Source organism: Petromyzon marinus, chromosome 37 (assembly GCF_048934315.1).
Source record: "Petromyzon marinus isolate PM22_M1 ecotype Great Lakes invasive population chromosome 37, UKy_Petmar_22M1.pri1.0, whole genome shotgun sequence".
NCBI lineage: Eukaryota > Metazoa > Chordata > Hyperoartia > Petromyzontiformes > Petromyzontidae > Petromyzon > Petromyzon marinus.
Window position 1 is genome coordinate 13,414,919 of NC_133703.1, and position 8,519 is coordinate 13,423,437.

The window sequence follows — 8,519 nt, forward strand, 5'->3', positions numbered from 1 at the left end:
TGAGCGATAATTTGTGGCCAGGTCGCTTCTGAAAAATAAGTTAATACCTCAATGGGCTTTGCCCTGGTAGGAGGGGGAATCGTTGAGTTGTACTCGTATGTTCTTGGGTGATTTGTTTAGCTTTTTTGTACTTTGCATCCCATCGTGTTTTTGTAAGGTTTGTTGTTGTAACGTTCTGACCCGCCCCTACTGAAAATCTGTGAGAGAAGAGCTTTATAGCTCATCGGATTCCTCCTGCAGGAAAATAAATACTCTGGTTCAGAATGTTTCGCTGCTGCCAGATGCCTCTTTGGAGCCCACGTATGGACAGGGCCTGTGCCCTCACGCTATGGGGACCCCGTTTGCGCCTTGCCTGGAGGCAACGACAAGACATCTAATCTGTACGTGACGAGAAACCCATGACAAGAGAAAAGATTGTTGCTTTTCTTGGCGGAGCGTCTTTTCACACCAATTAGCAACGACAAAAATAACCGCGCTCTCTTTCCTGAAAGCACCGCAACACGTTGACATTGCGCGGATGTTTGACCGCCTCTCCAGTCCATGACCGCACGGTAATTCGGGATTCACCACCCAGACCAGGCAATCTGCACGGCACGCAGCGCTAATGAACGGTCACACAAACGCTGTTCCCGTGTGCAATCAATCACTCGACATGGGTGAAAATATGAGCACAATAAAAAAACACACACTCGTGCTCGTACTGTACCATCATCAGTGAACTACTCCGCGAGACGCAATGTAAAATGAAAACTGTTTGGACAGCTGACGTACTATATCTATATACTGTACTGTATACATACAATTTACAAGTGTCCGTCCGTCACGCTCTGTATCTCCCACGCGTTACATCGGAGGAACAAATTAAGGTGACCAGACGTTTAAACTGGACATCTGTGAAAAAGAGCTTCATAGCTCATCAGACTTCTCCAGGATAATTAAAGATACTGGTTCCGATTCTCTTGGCCGTGGACTGTCCCCGGGAAATGTTCGCCTTTCTGAATTTACAACATTTTGACCACCGTGCAATTTCGAGAGAAAAAAAACACGCCAGAACATCCAACAGCCGACGGTTTGTACGTGCCGACATCATCGGAAAGCGCATTGCTCGAACAGTATGCAGTGATAATTGTGTGCTTGAGCGTACAGGAATCATAAAACGAATTTACTGATTATCCAGGAGAGCCACAGCGAGTCGTAGCACCCGTTTTCAGGAGGGTCCTGCATTGGTTTATTTTTAAGATGTTTTCAGCCAATTAATGAGCACTTATACGTGTGGGAGGAAACCGGAGCGCTCGGAGGAAACGCTCCATCCCTGTACAGATGGAAACAGATGGTGATTAGTTCACTTGCTGTACTGCCTTCTCCTGGCGAGCGAGGGAATGCGCTTTTATTTTAACAAGTAAGGCCCACGGAGCTACACAGCTCTTTTTCAGAAGCGACCTGGATACAAATGATAGCTCAACGAAGTGGCTTATTGTGGAGAAATGTATAGCAGCCAAATACTCTAAACGCAAGTTGATTCTAAATATGGAGAGAAAAACCAGAGGACCCGGAGAAAAATCCAAGCAACCATGGGGAGAAAAACAAACTCCAAATATACAGGTGTCGGGGTCGGGATCAAACCCGTGACTTCCTGTATACCACGCAAAGTAGTCAACATCTCACCACTGTGGGTATGATACCTCGACGCCAACGGGAAGGGAGTGTCACAACTTGTGTGTCATCCACCAAGCCTCGCTGCTGCCTCCACAGCGCTGGATTACAGGCAACGTGCATACCCACCACCGCCCAGCTCTGAAGTAGCAGGTGAGCAAGTGCCATTTAGAAACGAATAGCTCCTCCAATTTCAGATTCCTGTGTAGCATGTCGTATGAAATATGTCACCGTGCAGTGTGTAACGGATGGCAGCTTGAACGGTCGAAATAAAGTCGAGCACCTTGAGACCCCACAATGTCATTCACTGCAGAGCGACGCTAGTTTCTGAACTGCGTGGAACATTCTATGATCATCAACAAAGCACAGGTTCAGAGATATTCAAGAGCACTGGGGTTCCACGTGCCAAAACCTGATTTCACGAACGTCAACTGCACCGTCGCATTCGCGAGAGTTGAAAGACGACAGGATGTCACAGAGTCAACATCCTGAACACCAAAGGTCAAGGGTCATCGAGGAGTATTTACCTCCAATGTTGTCTATCCACAAGTCTTAAACATTACTTCAAAGCGTACGGGTGTGTAGACGCTCACAACGATTTAGGGAAATTTCAGGGGATCCACGTAAAATCACGTGAATTTTGCTTCGGTTATATCCCACACACACGCACGGGGGGGGGGGGGGGCAGTGCTCGTACCAAGCCGTTTCCATGACCGTTGGCAAGTGGCCCCCCCTGGGCTGTTCCAGTATCAACAGCGTGGGGCACAGGTCCAGGTCCCTCACACTCCATGAGCCACGAGGCCTCGGCCCCTCCCCCTCCATCCCCCCCCGCCGCCCCTCATTTCTACCACCCAGGGCCAGAGAGAAGCAATTAAAACAAGATTAACATAGATTTGAGTGAGCTAAGGCTACGCTAATACATTTACCGTTCTTGTAAAAACTAAATTCCACTGTGTTTTTCCCCAAAACAAAAAAACGCGGCTTTGAAGTTGAACTAAGCGAGGGGCATCTTCGACCACTCGTCTCGTTTCCATGGTGACCTTGTGACATCATCGCTGGTTGCCAGGGCGGCCCGGGTGGACGCGTGCGGGCCTGGACCCTGAGGCCCCGTGGGACCGGGTCTCATCGCTCAGCAACTTATGTTGCCGGCAATGGTCGCCCTAAACTTGCGCCAGTGGATCACAGCCCGGTTTAGGAGTTGGCTTTAGGGTTAGAGAAATGGCGAGGGTTTTGCGGTTAGGGTTTAGGGGTTGGCTTTATGGAGAGAGTTATGGTGAGGGTTGAGGGGTTAGGGTTTAGGGATAGAGTTATAATGAGAGTTTAGGGGTTAGGGTTTAGGGGTTGGCTTCATGGAGAGAGTTATGGTGAGCGTTGAGGGGTTAGGGTTTAGGGATAGGGTTATAATGAGAGTTTAGGGTTTAGGGAGAGAGTTATAATGATAGTTTAGGGGTTAGGGTTTAGCAGTTGGAATTAGAGGATCGAGTGGCGGTTAGGGGATTTGGATCAGGGGTTGGAATTTAGGGTTAGAGTTTAGGGATATGGCTTATGATTGGAGTCAGGGGTTGGGTTTAAGATGAAGGATTTGGGGTTCTGGTTAGGATATATGGTTTGGGTAAGGGTTTATGATCAGGGTTGGGGTTTCGGATAGCAGGACCTAGGCCTACTCTTCTTGCCACGCTTCTGCAGAAACAGTAACCCTGTCCCGGCTATATAATTGACAGGGAATGAGGCTCAGCCATGCAAACCGCCTGGGATCAGCAACACAATTGCTTTGAATGCCCCTCGCAGGAAAACACGTCATAGGGGTAGAAGATGAACGAAATTTATAACAGCTGACGCACGCCTGCAAATGCGTTTTGTAAATACAAAGGTGACACAAAATACACAGATCCTTCGTATAGCCTTAACAGACTATTGGGGCAAGTGCTGTGAGCAAGCACCTCAAGATGCCACTAGCACACGAGGCACACACACAAACAGTACCGTACAGAGTGGGTGGGAAGTCTCCATACCAATGCGATCCATTGGACTCAGAGGTAAAAGCGTACAGGGACTGCTCGCCCCCGTGTCCAAGAGGGACCTGGGTTACAGAGTCAAAGACAGGACGAGCGCAGAACACTGTGCGTAACGTTACGGTGTGTGTGTGTGAATTATGTGTGTGCTGTTGTGTGTACTGTTGTGCGTGTTATGGGGAGTGGTAGTGTAGCGGTTAGCGCTGCACTATGAACCCGGTGTCCCGAGTTCGATTCCCACTCACAGTTAACACCAGCGACGATTTTCTCAACCGGTCCTGGGCCTCCCCTAGGTCGACTCAGCCTCAAATTAGCACCTGGTGCGGTGTGTAAACATTGCCACTGGGGATACAAAGGCGGTCGGGTGTGGTCCTGGCCACCCACCCCCTCGTGTGCAGTACCGGCCTTCATTAGGTGCTACTCGCTATCAGCAATTGCCCAACAATCTGTTAAGGCAATACGGGGGATTCTTTGTTTTGTGTGTGTTATGGTCCAGACATAAGCCACACATGCATGCACGCACGAATGCGGGCATTTGCATACCCAGGCAGTCGAGGTACTCACACCAACGTGCAGAGCCCACATAACCGTCCAGGAATGATCTACCATCGAGTACAGAAGTGCATAGGCATTCCGTTACTGCAGTACATACGCATCGATACAAGGCTTGCATTCAAACGTTTACAAAGACAACAAGGACCTCCCGTACAGCCGTGAACAGGCTGTTGAGGCAAGTGTGGCTAGATATAGCCATACATACACCATTGCAAACAGCGCACACCACCGTTTCACCTAATTTGTATATCACAGTACCAGGCATGCACACACACACACGATGCATTCATAATTTGTATTGTTTGGATAGGCGGACAGATGCATATGAAGGTACACACACAACAGGCAATCCTGCTGCTGTATTGTGCAGAGCAAAGATCCCCCATATAGCTCTAACACACTGTTAGGGCAAGCGCTGTTAGCGAGCACCTATGCAGGCCGGCCCGGCACACGAGAGGGTGGGTGGCTAGCACCACCCCCGGCCGTCTTTGTCTCCCTCGTGGCGATATTTACCCATCACACCAGGTACTCATTTGAGGCCGAGTAGACCTAGTGGGAAGCCCAGGCCCGGTTCAGACAACAGTCACTTGGTGTTGGCCGTGAGCGGGAATCAAACTCGAGTCGCTGGGCTTGTAGCGCAGCGCAGGCAACACAAACAGGACCACACACAACGAACAGCAGTCATCAACCCACCACACAATCACACACATACCAGTGGATGCTATTGTTTACAGCCACTGCCATTGTCGAACCGGGAATAATAAAATGACACCCACCTCCGCTCCCCCTCCTCCGCTGTCGATTCCTCCTCGGCTGGATGTGAATGCTGTAGACGGAGAGGATGAAGAGAGAGTGCCGTGGGCTGCCTTGCACGTCCCACCGTGTCACGCACACGGCTCAGCCGCAGCCGCAGGGAGGAGGATGATGGTGATGATGATGGTGAGGATGGTGATGATGATGGTGAGGATGGTGAGGATGATGATGAGGATGTTTGCTACACGCAGGGGCTCCTCCGCACAGCACGGGTCACCATGTCCGCCAGCCCCACATCCTCTCCCTCCCCACCTCCATGTGCAATGCAACAGCAGCAATAACAATGATGCCGAGGACGTAACCACGAGTTCACGTGTGTTGTAGGTGAACTAACGCGCGGCCTGCCTGCTTTGGCGTTACCATAGCCCAAAACGCAGCAATGACTCGGCTGCCATGTCTGCTGTTGCCCGTTGCGTCCATCTACACGAAATCGCGCGTTCTCTCTCTCGCCACATCACAAGCAGCAGCAGCAGCGCTGCCACATCCCCATTTCACGTTGTTAGCAGGAGCAGCCTCCTTCTCTCCCACCAGCTCCGCTGTCCGCACGGCCGCTTCGCGCCCTTCAGATTCCGTTGCCTTTGTCGTCACCGTCGATGCTTAACGCGGAGCGCTCGTGGCTGAGCAGAGGGATGCGGTCGAGCAGAAGCAGGCGGAGGAGGAGGGAGACATCGCCATCAGCGAGCCGGGGAGGATCTGCAGACTGCGCTGAGCCGAGCATTATGATGTCACCGCGCTCATTGAGCCGCACCGAGGCACCACCACCATCGTGATCATCAGCAAGCCATGATCAATCCGCTGCTGGATGAAGGCCTCCTCGCTCCGAACGCCTCTGACCGTGCGGCAATGGAATGCACCACTTAGCACCTACACACGGATCGATTTCACTGCTCCATCTCCCTGCTTTACGTCCTCTCGGACGCGTTCCATCCCTTGGCTGCCACTTATCACGCGCAGACGTCGAGTTGTGTGACGCATATCCACGTGTCAAACTCCCGACAATGTATATCAATAAAGTCGCAATCCACCGATGGACGAGGGCCTCGCTCTCGCCCCACCCAATGTCGGTCGTGTGGAGGTTTGTTCACCATACTTCAGCACCGCTGGTGAGTGCGGGGGTTGGTGAAGGTGGGGGATGGACCGGTCCTGACATCACTCGCCTCTCATATGTTAGCCCCGCCTGGGAATCGAGATCGGGTGGCTCGGTTCGCAGCACGGTGCGCTAACCAATGCACCACCGCTCTACTCCGTGTAACATTTATAACATTGCACGATTATCCAGGGGTGACCCATTGATTCTCAAGACATTTTTTTTCAGAAGGGTCTTGCCACATTGGGATGCTTGCTTCGCCATTCCCATGAATGAGAGTTTGGCTTCCTGCCGGAGGCAACTTCTTTCGTACCGTACGTAGCCAACCGTGCTAATCGGAGGCGCGGGGGAAGGACTACACACAAAAAGCAGTTATAAAGAAATTAGTCTTCAATCTAGAATACTTAAAAGTGCACAGCTCTCAGTGGCTTCCTGATATCGGAAGTGTTCCAGACGGCCGCAGAAGCGCATCTGAAAGTACGCGATGCGATGACACCGTCTTTGTTCGATGGTTAGCCAAAAGTGTAGTGTATAGAAGTGTAGTAGTGCAGATTAGTGTAGTGTATATCCTAGTGTAGAGTACAATGTAGTGTGTAGAGGAGATCTAGATGATTTAAAAGTGCATAGCTCCCAGTAGCTCCCTAATATCAGAAGAGCATTCCAGACGGAGATGAGGGGGTCACGCGAATGACCCAATCCACTTGCTGTGCTACCATCTCCTGGCAGCACAGCTGGGTAGGGAGCTCCACAAATTTCTACGTGAGCCACCAAAAACCCCTCGCCTCCGAAGTGCTGGATCACACACGGGGTACCCGAATGTCTCAACTATTGCCAAGTTTTATAAACGGGTGAAGATCCGCGACTCTTAAGAGGCTGCGTGGGGTGGTTCATTCAGGGTGCGCTTCCAAGAGCCGAGAGCAGCTGACGCGTGAACGAGACCGCCACTGCCACTTGCCGCCTGACAGTGCATGGCGCGCGTCACGTTTGGCACATGTGCACCGATGCAAAGGCGTCAAGCCGGACCGGTGGCGCTGTGATGCAAGGTTGGCCCGGGCTCGCGAGCAGATGGCCACATTTGTATAACGGCACAATTCAGCACTTGGAGCAAAGCTCTCAACCAGCATCCCATCGGTGGGAGGTCGCTGCTTCCCTCCTGCTGCCACCGTCTCTAACCTCCACCCCAATCCGTCCGTGCTGCCGATTCCCTGCCCCTATTAAAGTCCAAGATTAAATATATTCCTTTTCTCCGTTGCCTACGACTGATAAATATGAACGACTCCCCTTTCGTCCCCGTTTAGCACACGTTACGCATCTTGTACATCACTACTTCTCGGCCCTCTTTGTATTCCACGACTCTCGCTTGTCGAGTTTGCTCGGTCCTCACTGTGGGTCCGGATGGGTCGAGAGCAGGGGTCAGAAAGCAGCGGCTCTACGGCGACTCTTTGGCTGCCCCTTGCAGGCATCCTTTTAAAAAAAGAATAATTTAACGTAAATATAATTGTTTAAATGACAGGGAATGGGTCACTATGTAATGTCTTAGTGACAACAAAATGTAGAACTGTGTCGTTAAAGAATAACGAAGGGGGGGGGGACAAACTAAATAGACGCAGTTTATTCCATCACGTGTTGTCTCCTGTATACCCGCGTGTGATGGGGCACTCAGAACTATTTTGGTCAAAGGCAAAAACAAAACGCCTCCTCCTCTTCATCTTTGAAAAGTTGCCGAGCCCTGCTCTCGAAGCTGCGTTCCCAACTGCGTGTTTTAGTAGGTTTTTTTGGTGATTTTCTTTTAACCTATCTACGTGCCTTTACCGAAAGACCCAAAGAATATGCGCAAGCGTAACCGAGAGAGTTGAGAGGGTCGGGGGTGGGGGTGGGGGCTGACGGCTGTCTCCCGTTTGGCACCGCGACCACTGGGGGTTGGGTGGTGGCGGTGGGATCGGCCACTGAACGGCACGGAGGAGAGTTCGTCCGTCCCAGCTTGCAGACATTGAGGTTCTTTCCTCCAATTACAAAAATACCGCAGCGCACCTGCTGGAAATTTTCCGCAGAACATCAGTTGTGCAGCACTTTTGTACAAAACCTTGGGATGCAGTTACATTTCGTGCTAAATTAAAATATTGTATATATTTTTTCTTGAACCAATGTAAGGTTGACATTAAAATTATATATTAAGCACGATTTATGTCTGGTTGAAGCCTTTATGCAACCATTGCCAGATACTGCATTAGCTTACCCCTCTTCTAAATGGTAGGCTCCTGAAAGATAACAGCAGACCCCTCTTCTTAATGGCACAATCCAATTGTGAACACCGGTCGTTTAAAATGGAGCGTCTCATTGTATTCGTGATGTTAGGTGTTAATAACTGAAACAATGTGTGCAAGTTATGAAGACGTCGG

The 8,519-nt window shown here is 50.7% G+C and overlaps 1 protein-coding gene across 3 annotated transcripts in view; it reads right to left on the minus strand.

The window, feature by feature from the left end:
• RAB11FIP4 (RAB11 family interacting protein 4) overlaps positions 1-6,214 on the minus strand; it is a 72,327-nt gene extending 66,113 nt beyond the window's left edge. For all 3 annotated transcript variants that reach the window (XM_032967366.2, XM_032967364.2, XM_076072311.1), the window contains exon 1: positions 4,997-6,214. The gene's annotated coding sequence lies outside the window, so the exon portion shown is untranslated. The remainder of the gene's footprint in view (positions 1-4,996) is intronic.
• Between the last annotated feature and the right edge of the window lie 2,305 nt (positions 6,215-8,519).